This window comes from Cyprinus carpio, unplaced genomic scaffold, assembly GCF_018340385.1.
Source record: "Cyprinus carpio isolate SPL01 unplaced genomic scaffold, ASM1834038v1 S000006747, whole genome shotgun sequence".
In the NCBI taxonomy this organism is placed as follows: domain Eukaryota; kingdom Metazoa; phylum Chordata; class Actinopteri; order Cypriniformes; family Cyprinidae; genus Cyprinus; species Cyprinus carpio.
The window spans coordinates 163,426-179,906 of record NW_024879346.1 but is presented as its reverse complement, the minus strand read 5'-3'; the positions used below and the strand labels follow the sequence as shown (position 1 = coordinate 179,906).

The following is a 16,481-nucleotide window of genomic DNA, read 5'->3' as shown; positions in this document are numbered from 1 at the left end:
TGATTTTTTTTTTTTTTTAGCGATTTTTACATTAACAAAAATGATTTTTTATAGTTTTAGTTAAAAACAACACTCTGCTTATCAGATTAGCAGTTTATATACATGCAGATATGAATATGTTTGACAATAATTACATTTTTCAATGCTAATTGCTACATACTAGTCATGTGGAAGATGGAGGTTTTGACCTCTAATAATGTTATCCATGAAAGTGTTCCCAAGTTATTTCAATGTAATATAAAATAATATTATACTAAAAAGCCTCATTTCTCTCTCCAGGCTCTGATCCACCTGCTGACCAGACGGTAGTGATTCAGAAGTTCAGATATCTGTCACAAAAACTCTTCGTCTCTGTGTCCGTTTTTGCTGGCTTGGGCATTTTAATGGGGATCGTTTGCCTCACCTTTAACATCTACAACAGCAACGTCAGGTATGTTTAGCTGTGGATGGAAGTATATGCTCCTGTCTGCAGGTCTGTGTTAATTTATATTGCATACTCACGTGTGAGTCCGGTTGCAGAGGACAGCTTGATATATGCATACAATTATCTGGTGTTTCCAAGGGTCACATTCACATATTTATGCATTCTCTTTGCATAAAAACACGCCGGTTTCAAACAGGCTGATGCATGATGAATAGTGATAGCATTTCACACATATTCAAACTCCACAGACACATTCAGACTAATGTTCGGTGCTTCAGTCTTTTTATCTTAGGGACTCTAAGACTTTCAACTAGATTTTCTCAGCAGACAGCTAAAGCTAATACCCTGAACACTTACAAATCTTGTCATGCATGTGAGTGAATGTGTGAGTGCATCTACGAATCTATATGTTTTTGTGTGATAAAATGGCACAGGAGTATAAGTCCTATACCACAGTGAGAGATTAACTAAATTAGCTGAATCAGAGTTCAATATTCTTATAAAAATTTACTAACAAAGTACCATTGAACACCATATTATATGAAATATTGTGTTACATGAATATGTTAGTCATTCTAGACTATATATATCACAGCACTATGGCACTATATAGCCCTCAATATACGGGGCAGTCTTGGCCCCAATGGTTAGAGAGTCAAAGTTGCGGGTTTGAGTCTCAGGTTTGCGAGGGGAGTGAATGTCCAGCGCTCTCTCCACATTCAATACCAAGACTGAGGTGAGACCCTTGAGCAAGACACCGAACCCCCAAATGCTCCCTGGGTGCCGCAGCAATATGTCTCCCCACCGCTCCGTGTGTTTTCACGGTGTGTGTGTGTGTGTTCACTACTGTGTGTGTGCACTTGGATGGGTTAAATGCAGAGCACAGATTCCAAGTATAGGTCACCATACTTGGCAACACGTCACTTCACTTTCACTTCACTATATTAGCATCTGTTCAATGTATGAACCTGTTTTTTGAACATACACATCTTTGCAAGATATGTGTGTCTGTTATGTTAAGGTACATTCAAAAACCCCCCAGCCGTACCTGAATAACATGACGGCAGTGGGCTGTATGATGGCTCTGGCTGCTGTTTTTCCTCTGGGAATTGACGGACTGCATGTACGCAACTCTCAGTTTCCTGTGGTCTGTCAGGTAAGCGCTCAGGCATTCTGGGTGACACCGTTTTGTCATTTATATCTATATTGATGTTATTTATTGTAGTAGTAACTGACATTATAAAAATCTCCCAGTTAGTCTTCTTCAGAAGGGCTTTAAGGAGGCATATCCATTATTTTTTCTCTTTTTCCTCAATTTTATTTTTTTTCCCTGATGCACACTGATAATGTTAGTCAAGGTTTCTTGAATCAAAAACATATGAATTTATTTAATTTTTCATGACCATTTTTCACCCTCTCTCAGAACCTTGAGTATTAAACAGACTTGTTTCACTGCCTTGCTTTCAGACATCTATATATATACACCCTCTTAATTTACATTTACTCATGGGTCACAGGCTTGCAGTCAGGTCCAATTTAGTTTGAACTGGCTCTTCCTTCAATAACAGCACCTAGCAAAGCCTGAAGATCAGGACTTGATGTTTTTGCAGCTTTTATTAAACTTTTAGCTCTTTTCTCCTATTTTTACATTTAATTCACCTTTGAGATGACAAAACAGAATGCAATGAAATTCAAATTTTGGAATTTTTTGGAATTTTTAATATTGGGCATCAATTGTTTATATCCCATAACATTAGAATAATTAGAAGCTTATCGGTACTGGCAAGAATTTTAAAATTATACTTATTTCTGTTGTACACTAAAGTCTTTTAAAGTTAAACACTGAAAAATTGGCTAAATTTTTATTATTATTATTGTTGTTGTTTTTCTAGTTCCGTTTGTGGCTGCTTGGACTTGGCTTCAGTTTGGCTTATGGAAGTATGTTCACGAAGAAGATCTGGTGGGTTCACACGGTGTTCACAGAAAAAGATGAGAAGAAGGACAAGAGAAAGGTGAGTAGAGAACCAGGGTTATTATACTTACACTAAAATTGGGTTACTTGTAACTTAAAAATTAGTTGAAGGAAAATGAACGTTAACTGAAATAAAAAAATAAATAAATAAAATAAACTTATTTCTGCAAGTTGCCAAGGAACAACATTTCTCATTTTCATTTAATTTAACGTGATGTAGTATCATAACTAAAACTAAACTGAAATAAAAAATATATAGGCATATTTAAAAAAAAAAATAAATGTTTTAACTAAAATTAAATAAATGATAATTAGTTAAAAATCTTAATTTAGCAAAAATAAGACTGTGTGAGGTTAATCGGAGGTGTTTTTAAAATGATCTGTTTTTTAAACCCTCAGGGATTTTCTCTTTATACTTGTATCAAGGACGTTCAGTACGCCGCTGGCATGATCAATATATGATAGTGGAATTATTGTTTCTTTATAAAGTATACATCTCGTTCCGCTCTCTGTTATCATCTTTAGATCTCCTTCTCACTTCCACCGTCTCTCTGTCATCTGTGATCTCGTAGCGATGGGTCTCCCGTTGTCCTTGAGCATCCTTAAAACAGCACATTTATCATACAGCACAGGCTCCCACAAAAAACACTGCAAGCAAAATCATTTCAAATCATTATGTTTGATTTTTCTAACTCTTTAAGATCCCATTAGTTAATGTATTAGTTTACACCACCTTACAATGAGCAATACATTTTTGCAGCATTTATTAATCTTAGGTAATGTTAGTAAATACATATACAATTGTTTATTGTTCATTTTAGTCCACAGTGCATTAACTAAAAGTTTATCAGAACATGCTGAAAATTAACGATAACTAAGATTAACAAAAGCTATGTATGTATTTATAATTGTTAGTTCTGTGCTGTATTAAGAAAGTGATGTTTTGAAGGTCAGATCACCCATCACACAAACGCACAGCCATAATAACTAAAATAAGGATAGAGAAAGAGATAAAGATAGAGGAGAAAGGTATTTTCAGGGTAAGTACATAATGCCTATTATTGAATATTCTTGAACGTCCATCTAGTGGTGGAGAAGAGCTTGTCATGAGCCCCTGTGGAGAGCTCTCTCTCTCTCTCTCTCTCTCTCTCTCTCCTCTCTCGTCTGGTCTACACAAAGAAAGGATTCAGAGATTGAGAAATGATCTGTGATGTGCAGTGGGGTATCAAATTGACAGCTTTGTCATTTTTCAAACGTGCTTCTTTGACTGAGGGAGCCACTAGAAAAATATTTTTTTTATGTTAAAAAATAAGTTAACAAACAAACACAGGACTGAGCATCAGTAAGTTAGTTTGAAGTGGATTCTTCAAAGTCATCGTCAGGATACAAAAGGAAAATATGGAAAACAGAATAGTGTCAGCATTTATTATAGACCATAAGACAGAAAGAAATATTTGGGACAAACATTCTAATTTAAAGTACAGAGGAACTCGTGATGGGTATTGTATTTTGTGAATTGTCATGAAAATGTCCCCTTAACACATTAAATACATCAGATACTGTCTGAAAAGAATGACAAAAACAAACACAGGAAATAATTTACACATTGATTCTCAGTTTGTAAAAACATACTTAAAATGGAAGCCTATGGGGAAACCAGAAGCTCATCCACCCAGAAAAGTAGATCCACCGCTTAAAAGGATGATTGAAGTGCCTTTAGAGCCTTAATATAAGCACTTGAACAAAATTGCAAGCTTCATATTTTTGCTTGTAACCCCCCTGAAATGACTCATAGTCCTTTTCTAGTCCATTCCTGTTCATTTTTACAGAGGCATGAGTCAAAAGTTCTGTAGTAATTGATAGCAGTCCATACATAGAGCTTAACTTGTTTTGAACCCAGTCAGTTGTGTGGCTATGTGCGAGTTCTTCCATCTTCGCTGCTGCGAAGGTGTGTGTTTGAGGTTTATGAGCTCTCAAAAGTGACGATAAACAATACGAGTCACAGAGAACATAAACACTTTTATGTTGCTCTTTAAATAAATGCTTTTTATGTTTAATTGCTCACAAACACCATCCTCGCTACAAAAAAGAATGACTATTGATTTTGCTGCAGCGTTATGTTCTCAGCCGAAATCCATTGAAGACACTTTCCTCACTTAAACCATAAAGTGCGGCCACCCGTGTGGAGGATTGAATTGGCATCCTGATAATGGGCCATTGTTTCCCCGTCAAGCTCTCTGCACTTACGCTTATATGATGTCATGAATCACGGGGCAAGCTGTGTCTTTCACTGTCCAGGATGGAAAGTTGATTCAGTGGTCCTTTTATATCCCAGCAGCACCTGGAGCCATGGAAGCTCTATGCCACTGTGGGAGTCCTGCTGGTTATCGACATCCTGTCCCTTATGATTTGGCAGATTGTGGATCCCCTGCACATCACAGTGGAGGTACGGCAGCACACAAGGACTGTGTTTTTTGTATATTGCACAGCTGGATTTATTGTGTTTGGCCCTAAGGTGGATATAAACAAAATATTGAATGAGCTGCTGTTGTGTTTCTCCTTTCTATCTGAGCAGAAGTTCACTAAAGAAGCACCTAAAGGGTGACGTGGATCAGTTGATCGAGCCTCTGCTGCAGCACTGCAGTTCAGAGAAAATGAACACATGGCTTGGTAAGACTTCTCTGGGTTTGACACTGTATTTGTTCACAGTGCACCCAATTCTGATTTGTTTTTTGTCAAATGTAAATGCCTACACTCTTAAAAATAAATGCCTTATTATGGCGTTCACTGAATGTTTCTTTTCTAACATTTTCATTGCATTAAAGGGTCTTTATAGTGGAAAAAATGTCTTTAGAATTTTAAAAATTGTTCACTGAATGTTTCTTTGGGGAACCCAAAAATGGGTTCTTCTATGGCATCCCTGGGAATCCCCTTGAAACTTTATTTTTTAATAGTGAACTGCTGCATTTTATACATTTTACCAGTTAATAATGCATTTCCTGACTTTTGTATGCAGTCTTTCCATTAAAAAACCTGCTTTTTTATTTACCCACCACTCGTACTCTAGTTAAACCCGACACTATCTTGCTGAATTAGGCCTGCGGAAGGCATATTTAAATGAAGCGTCCGTTTTTGTAGAAAACAGGCAGTAAACAGAATTTTCTTTTAAGGAGATGTTTTGTGTACATTTTTCTAGTGATTCATGCTGGCAGTGATTCATCAAAAGATGATTAAACGTGTTATATTATTAGGCGGTGTATATCCAGATGTGGCAGTGTAGTCAAGCCACACTTAAGACATTTTATAAGAGCTGCCTGAGCTGCCTTGAACACACTAGAGGAGTGATACTGCATCTTTACACACTTAAGAATATTTGTCACATGTAGACTTTTTGCAAAAAGTATGTAAAAAGTGTAATTCTTTTTTTCACAAGGTTTAAGTTTAGTCTGCAGCGTCCTTGATGACCTAATGCTAAGAAGTGTCCTACAAGACATGTTAGTGTCCTGATGTTACCTGATTTGCATAATTCCTATATTAAATCAGATACTAAAACAACACGGCTGGTGCATGAAAATAAACGAGATGGGTAGACTGTGTCTCTGCTCTTTTATTTCGTCCTGATTTTTGTCATGGTGTTGGACATAAAAAATAGTTGCTGTCTGAATAATGCCTATAAGCCTGTGAGCGTGAAAGAGTGATTTAATGAAGGAACCCCGGTGGTCTACGACCTTCAGCCTCTCAACTCATGTGTTTCCTTCTTGTAAGTGTTTAACTAATTAAACAAATTAATTGCTACCTTTTATGAGATAAATTGAACTGGCGGCCTGGGTCTTCCAGTTACGGTCAGCCTTTAATGTATTCTTCAGGCAAAGTCCTTGAGAAATGAGCACAGTGCTGGGCCGTAAACAACCTGTCTTCTGTCATGACAGTTTCTCTGAATAAACCATTTTAGGCACTTGGTCCCAAGGACACATGGACAGCAGTGTCCTTTCACAACATCTGGATGAGAACATACTTGATCGAACAGAACTAAAAAAAAAAACAAATATAGCAGAGTTCTTCAGTAGTAAAGTGGTGGTGTGAATGTGAGGGGTATGAATGGTTAGATGCAGGCAAAAGTCATGGGGTGCAGGCAGCGCCCGTGTGACATGACTGATCACCCTGTCAGAGTGATAATGTCCTCCTATCATGTTTGCATCAGAACTGAAAATACATCAAACTGGTGGAAATGGATGGACTAAATTACATAATAAAACCAGCTCACCCTGAGCTTGGATAGCAACCATTTTCGGTCACATCCAAAGCCAAATAAATTTGAAATGATAATCTGAGAGAGTTGGTTTTTAGCAAACACTCAGTTAAATTAAATCTGCACCCCCTGTCTGTGACCGTCATTGCACCAGCGAGGTTTACCCGATGATTTAAAGGATTAGTTCACTTCCAGAATAAACATTTCCTGATGATTTACTCACCCCCATGTCATCCAAGATGTTCATGTCTTTCTTTCGACAGTCGCAAAGAAATTAAGGTTTTTGAGGAATACATTTCAGGATTTTTGTCCATATAATGGACTTCAGTGGTGCTTAACGGGTTGAAGGTCCAAATTGCAGTTTCAATGCTGTCATTCAAAGATACCCACAATAACCCAAACGATCAATAATTGTCTTAATTAGCGAAACGATCTGTCATTTTCTTAAAAAATCTAAATGTATATACTTTTTAACCACAAATGCTTGTCTTGCACTAACTCGACCTTACGCATTACGTAATCACATTGGAAAGGTCATGCGTGATGTAGGAAGTACCGACCCAGTGTTTACAAAGCGAACATGCAAAGTTTCCCCCTACCCAACCTTTTTGAACTGATGTAAACAGACGAGGTGCTAACTGCATGGTGACCTTTCCAACATGATTACGTCATGCATGAATTTGCGGACGTGCATCTTGGAGCTAGTGCAAGACTTGCATTTCTGGTTAAAAATTTGTTTTTGAAACTTATTCCTCAACTGTAGAGCCCTTTGAAGCTGCACTGAAACCGCAATTTGGACCTTCAACCCATTGAGCACCAAAGTCAGACCATTGAAGTCCATTATATTGATGCTGGTATGTTAATATAATCTAAAAGTTTGGATTGCTCTGTTTGTTTGAGTGGCCCAATGCAGCAACATGAGCTCCATCAATAGTGAGTGCTGAAGTGATTTGGGAAGGAACAATGGTCAGGACAATAAGGATGTTTGGAAACCTGTTCATTATTTTTGTCTCTGTTTTGTCTTTTAGGTGTCGTTTATGGCTATAAGGGTTTGCTGCTGCTTCTGGGGATTTTCTTTTTCTGGCTTATGAAAACCAAATCTGTGTCCACCTGAAAAAATAAACGATCATCGAGCTGTTGGGATGGCCATCTACAATGTCTCTGTGAGTCTGTTCGTCTTTTTATACTTGTCCCTCTGGACATTTTAAAGAGCGCCTTGGGTGACATTTGAAATGTCAGTTGTCACCCAAATATTGTCCAATTAAAAGGTAGAACTGTTGGGCTGACATGACTGAATAGCACCGCAGAGGGAAGTTTTTTTTTCCTTTCGTTGCTCAAATTTAGTTTGGGAGTTGGCCTGTGAATGGGACGCGGTGTCCGTCTGGAGCTGTTGTGTGTCACAACACACTCATAAGCAGTAAGAACACGCCTGGAGCTCTTCAGTGTGGGCTCTGCTAGATCTGATGGAAGTGAAGTGTCCTGAGGAGCCTGGCCATCTCGAATGCTGTCCAGGGACGCAGAGTTTTCCATAGAGGACAGGGAAAAAGGGGGGAAAGAGAGCTTCCCCTCATCACCCGGGAATAAGATTGCACAATCAGTTTGACGGGACTGGAGCTCTTGAGTAGTTAGAAAACTCAAGTAAAGTGGTCCCTCAGTAATGTTGAAAGTTGTTTGTTTTTGGCACATCATCTCGTCTGTTCCACTTTAGCAAATTTCAAGGCTCACAAGTCATGAAAGCACCACGTACCCTACGCTTGATCACACACTTAATGTAATAGACGCTAAGTACACCCGAATCTCATTTCCATTTGCCATATAAAGACTTCTGGTCTGTTTTCTGTGGTGAAGGTTGATTGGAAATAAAGCACAAAGCTTTTGTCCATCAGCTTTTTCATTGTAAGCTTTTAATTGAAGAGGCAGTGTGTCGCTCTTCATCTCGGCCTCCAAGGATTAACCATTATACACTTGCACCCTATTTTAGCTCAATTGAGGGAGAGACTTTAGATCAGCAAGGGGCCGTATTTTGCCATTTAAAATCTTTTCTCTCTCACTTTAAATTTTTTTCTAAGTCTCAAGGCCGACTCCTGGCCCTTAGCAAATGCCCATTCTGCTACCAGAAATGATTTCAGATGCCATCTGCCATGCCATTACCACTCAATCACACTTTTTAGAATTTCAAGCTGCTTGGAGGACAATAATAAAGATGAGAGCACTCCTGTTCACAGCAAACTGATAAGATTTATGGAATTCATGTTCTGAGGAAACTTGCCCAAAAAAAACACCCTAATCAAAGAAAAAGAATGGTTTTTTTTGAAATATTATTTATTTTATTTAGTTCTTTGTTTTGGAAGGGACCATGTACAGGTATTAAACATGTTTCTATTTGATGTTCCCATAGTTAGCAGTGGCTATTTATAAGAATAGTGCACCCAGCAATAAACCTGATGAAAGAAAAACAGTGAGTAACAACTTCAGTTTTAGTTTTTTCCCTCACTCAAAGTTAGAATGTTTATTTTTTATTGTGCTTTTTATGCTGTTTTTGGAGATAATTCCCCCCAAAATTTTCTCCTTTTTGTTTTTCCACCCACAGAAGGATGCTGAAAGTCATATGGGTTTTTGAAATGACATGCGAGGATGACTAAATAATTGACATACTGTAAAAAATCTGCCATAATTTACTCACCCTCATGTTGTTCCAAAGCCATATGACTGTCATTCTTCTTTGGAACACAAAAGAAAATATTGTTAAGGATTGGCTTGCTGCTCTTTTTCCATTCAGGTTTCACTTGTATTATTTAGCATGGCCATGCATTTTACTAGCCTAAAAGCGTGCAGGTTTTTCATACCGATCATCACTGCTCTGTCATGGGTGTGATTCAGATGGGCTCTGTGACGCTTCCTAAGCCGTAGGCTAACTGCTGTGCAGACCAGCTGTAAACCCGCTTTGATTTAGAGAGAACTGCTTGCACTTTTTGTTGCCCATGTCCAAAAATAACTTATATGACCCTGCAAAAAAAGATCACCTCTGTTGATGCCAGGAACAACCATTTTCTTTTTGCTAGCCTGGATAAGATTTTACTGGCTTTGTGAGAAATGACTGAGTGATGATCAATATTTATTGCTTTATGCTTCTTTCTCTCTTGGCTTCTGTTCTCCTCTCCTCTGCCTTCGGATGAATGCTTTGTTTCTTTAAGTTATATAAACATCACTTATAAACAATCTTGTGAATATATTATCATGCCTTCATCGTTTATTAAAAAAAAATTCAGTAGCCATTTATGCATATACTGAATGTCCCATACCCAGACATTCAATCATAAATGAAAATCCATTATTAAAAAAAAAAAATCTGTGAATAATTCGTTAAACTATTTTAACATGTTTTGGGTAAACATTTATAAGGAAAAAGTTCAAAGTAAATATAATTTGAGAAATTTGTAAATTAGAAATAATTTATCACGATGTTCTGTAAAAATTATTTAAGATGAAAACCGCTTCTGAGCAAAAAGAACATAAAGGCTCGTCTCAGTTTTGACAGAAAACATCTTGCTGGATCCCCAAGACTTTTGGGAAAATAATCTGTGGACTTGACGAGACAAACTTTAACTTTTAGAAGACAAGTTGTGTGGGTCCGGAGTACGTCTGGCGTAAAAAGTAACACCCGCATTTCAGAAAAAAAGAACATCATACATCCAAACAGTAAAATATGGTGGTGTAGAGTGTGATGGTCTTGGGCTTGTTTTGCTTGCTTCAGGACTGGGAAGACTTCTGTGATAAATGGAAACATGAATTCTGGGCTGGTTACCAAAAAATCCTGAAGGAGAATGTCTCGGTCCATCTGTTTGTGACCTCAAGCTGAAGCAAACTTGGGTTCTGCAGTAGGACAATGATCCAAAACACACCAGCAAGTCCACCTCTGAATGGCTGAAAAAAAAAAAATGAAGACTTTGGAGTGGCCTAGTCAAAGTCCTGACCTGAAATCCTATTGAGATGATGTGGATGACCTTAAAAAGGCGGTTCATGCTCGAGAACCCTCCAATCTTGCTGAATTACAACAATTCTGCATAGATGAGTGGACCAAAACTCCTCCACAGCACTGTCACAGACTCATTGCAAGTTATTGCAAACGCTTGATTGCAGTTGTTGCTGCTAAGGGTGGTCCAACTCAGTTATTAGGTTTAGGGGGCAAACACTTTTTCTTTCACACTGGGGCCATGTAGTTTTGGATTTTGTTTTTTCCCTTAATAATAAAACCTTCATTTTAAAAAACTGCATTTTGTGTTCACTTGTATCTTAACTCTTTTAACTAATATGATGATCTGACACATCAAAGTGTGACAAACATGCAAAACAAAAAAAAAAAAAACAAATCACAACAAAACAACACACCACACCAATATATATTGCCGGAAAAATAACACTATTTAATTTTTTTTTTTTTTTTTTTTTTAATTGCGATTAATCGCATGATTTTTCTGCAATTAATTGCAATTAATCACATAGTTTTGTGCAAAATTCAATAATGAATTTAAAAGTAGTATATTATATAATTATATAAAAAATTTAATATATAACGAATCATCTCAAAATCCCACCCGCCTCTTGTGTCCGTTGTAGACACAGTGTTCATTGCTTATGTCGCATGATGACGCCCATCCCAAACAAAACCAGTACTGATCAACATCCCACCCCATCCTGTAACCCCATGGTTTGTCTATTTTGTATTCAGAGCCAGTGAGCATCGGACTTTCAAAATAATAATATAATAATATCAAAAGAGATGTGTTATCGCTGCACTAAATTAAATGTTGCATTACAATTATACTTGTAAACTTGCCCAGCCCTAATCTAATATAGATATAGAGATAGATTAGATAGATAGATATCGTGATAGATAGATAGAATACTATAGATTAGATACGTTTCTAGATAGAAGATAGATAATAAATAGAAAAAAAAAAAAAGATAGAGAGAGTGAAGTAGATAGATAGAGAGAGAGATAGATATATATATATATATGTTCAAGTTAAGTGCTGTTATAATGTTTTTATTAGTTTTGGGTTTTTTAATATTTCTACTTTGCTTTAATTTATTTTTATTTCAGTTTTAGTTTTAGTAATTTTAGTTAGTTGCGAAAGCAACATTTCTAGTTTTTAAGTTTTTTAATCATTTAACTTTTTTATTTAATTTAATTTCAAAATTAACAAACAATTTTGTATAGTTTTCCTTAACAATAACAACACTGTTGGATGTTGTCAATACACAAATTACAGAAATGAGGGAGTGAAAAATGTTTGTAAGTGTCCATAGTTAAAGAAACACCTGTATATGTGAATCGCTTTGTCCCTCTCTTTCAGGTGTTGTGTATGATAACTAGCTCTCCCGTCACACCATGATTCTGTCGTCTAAGCAAGTGAAGGACTCGTGCCTCGTTCGCCCTTCGCCTCGCTGGCCATCATCTTCTCCGTCTACACATCACTCTGTGTTGTCCTCTTCGTCCCTAAGTACAACAGAAGATCATTTTCTCAAAACAAGAAGGAGCAGTAATGTAAATAATGTATTACAGTGATGAATATTAATGATGGATAACTAGAGTAGTGAGCCGTAAAATGTGTGACATATGCATCTCTCTCAGCGGGTCTGCCTCGTGAAATCTTAAAGCGCGCGCTGAGTTGACGATGTTATGGAGATGTGTGGAATCAGTGTCATCCTGTCTAGAGGAGACACGGTGTTTATTACCATCTCTGGAGAATATGAAAGAGATGAAAAGACATAAAGCCAGACTGTTTTTATACACACAAGCACTTGAATAAGAGCATTTCTATATATACAAATGAAAGGAGCCACGTTGTATACACCCAGACCAGTGTTATTGTATTATTATTTTTAACCTGATCTCTTTGAATTATTCTTTAATCAGACTATTAAGAGACTTAAATTTTCATTTCCAACATGATAACCCTTATAACTTGATGAATATTTTTATTTGTTTTTTTTAATCACTATTAAAACACCATTATTATTTCTCCTACTGCCCAACCCCCTAACCACCATCATAAAAAAATAAAAAAATAGTACATAGAAGACTACATTCACATATATTTCTGTCAACATGAATCCGTCTGTAGTTATAACCTGTGTGGTGTGGCTGTCTTTGTGTGTTTTGGTGCAGATGCGGAGGCTTATCACGTCGTGGTGAGTGGGCAGCAGACCAGCAGGAGACCATGAAGGACCGGCTCATCCCACAAACAAACAATGATGAAGAAAAAACCAACAATGATAATCCCCGCCCCGCCAGCTGGAGAGAGAGAACACAGAGCTGCAGTGAAGATCATCCAGGATGTTCTGTGTCACCTTCACTTTCTCCAGCATGCTGTTGAGGATGTCTCATACTAGGATAGAGCACATTTCAGAACTGAATTTAGAATGCATTTTTAACTTTATTTGGAATGTGAATTGGGGTAGTAACAGATTGCAGATTTGCATTTGTCATTAAAGAAACAAGAGTTCAAGGGGAAATCATACATATAAGCTGCTGTAACTGTCATTTTTAAGTAATAAAAAAATATATAAATCTATACTATTTATTCATTGTAATTTTATGGACCATGGTGGAAGATGACTTCATTTTCCATGTACATAACTGATTGGCTCTTGTAAAGAGCAGTTGGTATAATGTATGCCCAGTAAGAACCCAGGAAATGTATTTGTTGCCGATTGCCTTAATCTGAAAGTAAAAACAACCAAACACAAGTTTACAGATGATATGTCTTCTGCCTCAGAAATTTAACACTGAGATTTGATTTAGACAGTGAGTCAAATAACACATATAATGGGGATAAATTGGATTTTGTGGGTGGAAAACCTTAAGATATGGTGATAATCATCAGAATGTTAACACATAAGTATATTTGACCCTGGAGCACAAAACCAGTCTTAAGTCGTTGGGGTTTATTATTAACAATAGCCAAAAATACACTGTATGGGTCAAAATTATTAAAATCATTAGGATATTAAGTAAAGATCATGTTCCATGAAGATATTTTATACGTTTCCTACTGTAAATACATTAAAATATTTTTTTTTGATTAGTAATATGTATTGCTAAGAACTTCATTTGGACAACTTTAAAGGCAATTTAGATTTTTTTGCACCCTCAGATTCTAGATTTTCAAATAGTTGTATCTCGGCAAAAAATATTGTCCTATCATAACAAACCATACACCAATGGAAAGCTTATTTATTCAGCTTTCAGATGATGTATTTCGAAAAATTGACCCTTATGAATGTTTTTGTGGTCCAGGGTCACATATGGCTTCCCCAGATATATTGTTAACTCTATTTATTAATTGCAGTATATTATATATTTTATATATTTATTTCATCTAATGTACCAAATAATTGCCATTTCACAAGGACTAAAAAAATCTTTCCAGAATTAATGGACCATGGAATTTATTTACTCGAGCTGTAAAAGCTCATTAGATTATATAGATTCCAAATATTGATGTAAAAATTTATTTTATACATGATCTATAAACAATGTAGTGGATATTTTGATGGCATTCTTTTTGACAGTTAATGAACTTTGTTTTTAAAGAAACCACAGCTGAGAAAAATGACTAACATACGAAGGAAGAACATCAGCACAGTTAGTCAGAATGAAGTTGTATAATAAATGCATTTTCTTTTGTTTCAGCATTCTGGTGGCAGCGCGAATGAAAGTTATTTTTAGCATCATTTTTTAATACTATCATAGTATTTCTTAATATTTTGAATAGTTTTTATTTTAATTTTTGTTTAGTTTTTTAAAATTTTGCTGTGTTAATGTGTAATTTACGTACTTATTTTAATTCAGTTAGTTGCATTCTATTAGTTCTTTTGTTTTATTTTCAGTTTTTATTTAATTTATGGAAATGTTTTAATAGTTTTAGTTAACAATAAGAGCACTGAAAGGAAATCCAATCCCTTTTTGTGTGACTGAAATTTCTTTGAATTATGATTTAGCAAAATCCTCTTCCATCTTTCCAATTCAGCATCCTGTAGGTTGTGTGGCCAGTTCTATTCAAATTGAGCTTCAAAGGGAGCTCATTCTTAAATTTGCCCCTATCCTGTCTGATGCTAAATGTCATGAGAGCCGTGGCAGATTGTCACGTTTACTTTCTTCTTCCTTTCTCAGTTCTTTTTCATATCTGCACAGATAATATTTTAGGCTCAATAGAAACTGGTTTCTCTTCATTTTGGCCTCATGGTTTTCTCCCGACAGAAAGAGGAACGTGTATCAGAGCTGAGAAAAAACCAGCTGTCAGAGCGACAGGGGCCCTGCGGCTCCAGGAAACCGCCCCACCTCCTCCAATCAGAACCACAGCTCTCCATCTCTCCCCGCTCCTCAGAACGATCCCAGATCTCTCCTCCCCGCCACCAGGATACCCCTCTCCCTGCCTCCGACAACTGGCCACTCCCCCCTCCCACCTTCTCCAACTCCTCCACCCTCTACCAGACCCCCGACGCGCAAGATCAACCGCAACAACTGCCACCCCGGCCGACTCTTGCAGCTCCTCTACAAGGAACCTGGAGGAACTGGGATGGAATAATAGTGGGGACTCTCTGTGAACTGAAAAGGGGGGAGAAAAATAAGCTCTACTTGATTCGCGGCCTGCAAAATTTTCCACACCTCCGTCCAGCAGATGGCCTTGTGTTGTTTCTTTTGTTTCCGATATTTGCTGTGATTCATGGGAGTTATACACAGGAAGCTTGAGGAATCTGGCTTTGATTGCAACATTTCAATGTGTCACCGGCTATTTGAAAACCACACACATGCTGTGAACTATTACACCATTCAATTGAGAAACCCTCAGCTGACTTTGATCGGAGAATTGTGGAATGGAACAATGACAAGCTAAAAACGTCCCTACAAAAACATCATGAATTACACTAAATATTCCCATTATTCCCGTAAAAACACAAATATTTAGGAATCTTGAAATAATCATATATTGTAATTTTTTTTTAACTTTCTTGCTTTGTATTGATTTTTTTTTATTATTAATTTGTTCATATTTTCTACAATTCAATCAGGTCAACCTAAATACCCGGCCATGACACAGAAAGCGACAGGCCAGCTGTCCGGCCATCATAGAGCATTAATCAGCCCTAGTATTTTTGTGGTAATGTTCAGAAACGTTGGCCACTATGACGCTCATTTGGGGGGGGTTTTGGACAGTTGAGCATGTTGAATCAATGTCCGCTGGCATCGGCGCTGTCTGTGAGAAAGAACTCTGGCTGTTCGGTTTAACTAACAAGGTGCCTGAGAATAATAGCAAAAGTAATGAAAGCAAAGAAGTCAAGAAGGCACAGACATTAGGAGAACTGTTCTAAACCTGAGCATCCCAATAACCCCCCCCATATATCCTTTTTTCCGTTTTTAATCGGAAATTCTTTAAAATAATGAGCACATTATTCAAAATTAAAATGGCTTTGTTTACGGTTTTGTGTGTATGCAGTCCTAGGTTCATCTTCTTTCTGAATCACAAATACAAACTATTAAAACACAATGGGGGGGTTGCTGTTATGGACAGTTGTTCTCTCATGGAGGCACAGAATGTACCTGCTATAGTTGGCCAGCCATTGGCTGTAATCGTCGGACAGTTTGTTCAAGCGCAACTTTTTAGCCAAGATTGTGCGAACATGAGGCAACAACACAATCAGGCCCCAATTTTTGTCACTGCTAGTTCGTGTTTTTGGTGTGTCAGGCCTTAAGTTTGAACTCTGAAACTGCTTTAGAGAGACTGACCGATTCACACACACAACGATTTGGTGAGGTGTCAACTCGCGGG

General features: G+C 37.1%; 1 pseudogene; it reads left to right on the top strand.

Moving 5' to 3' along the window:
- The window catches only part of LOC109098251, a 95,464-nt pseudogene extending 80,225 nt beyond the window's left edge, over window positions 1–15,239 (top strand).
- Window positions 15,240–16,481: the final 1,242 nt, after the last annotated feature.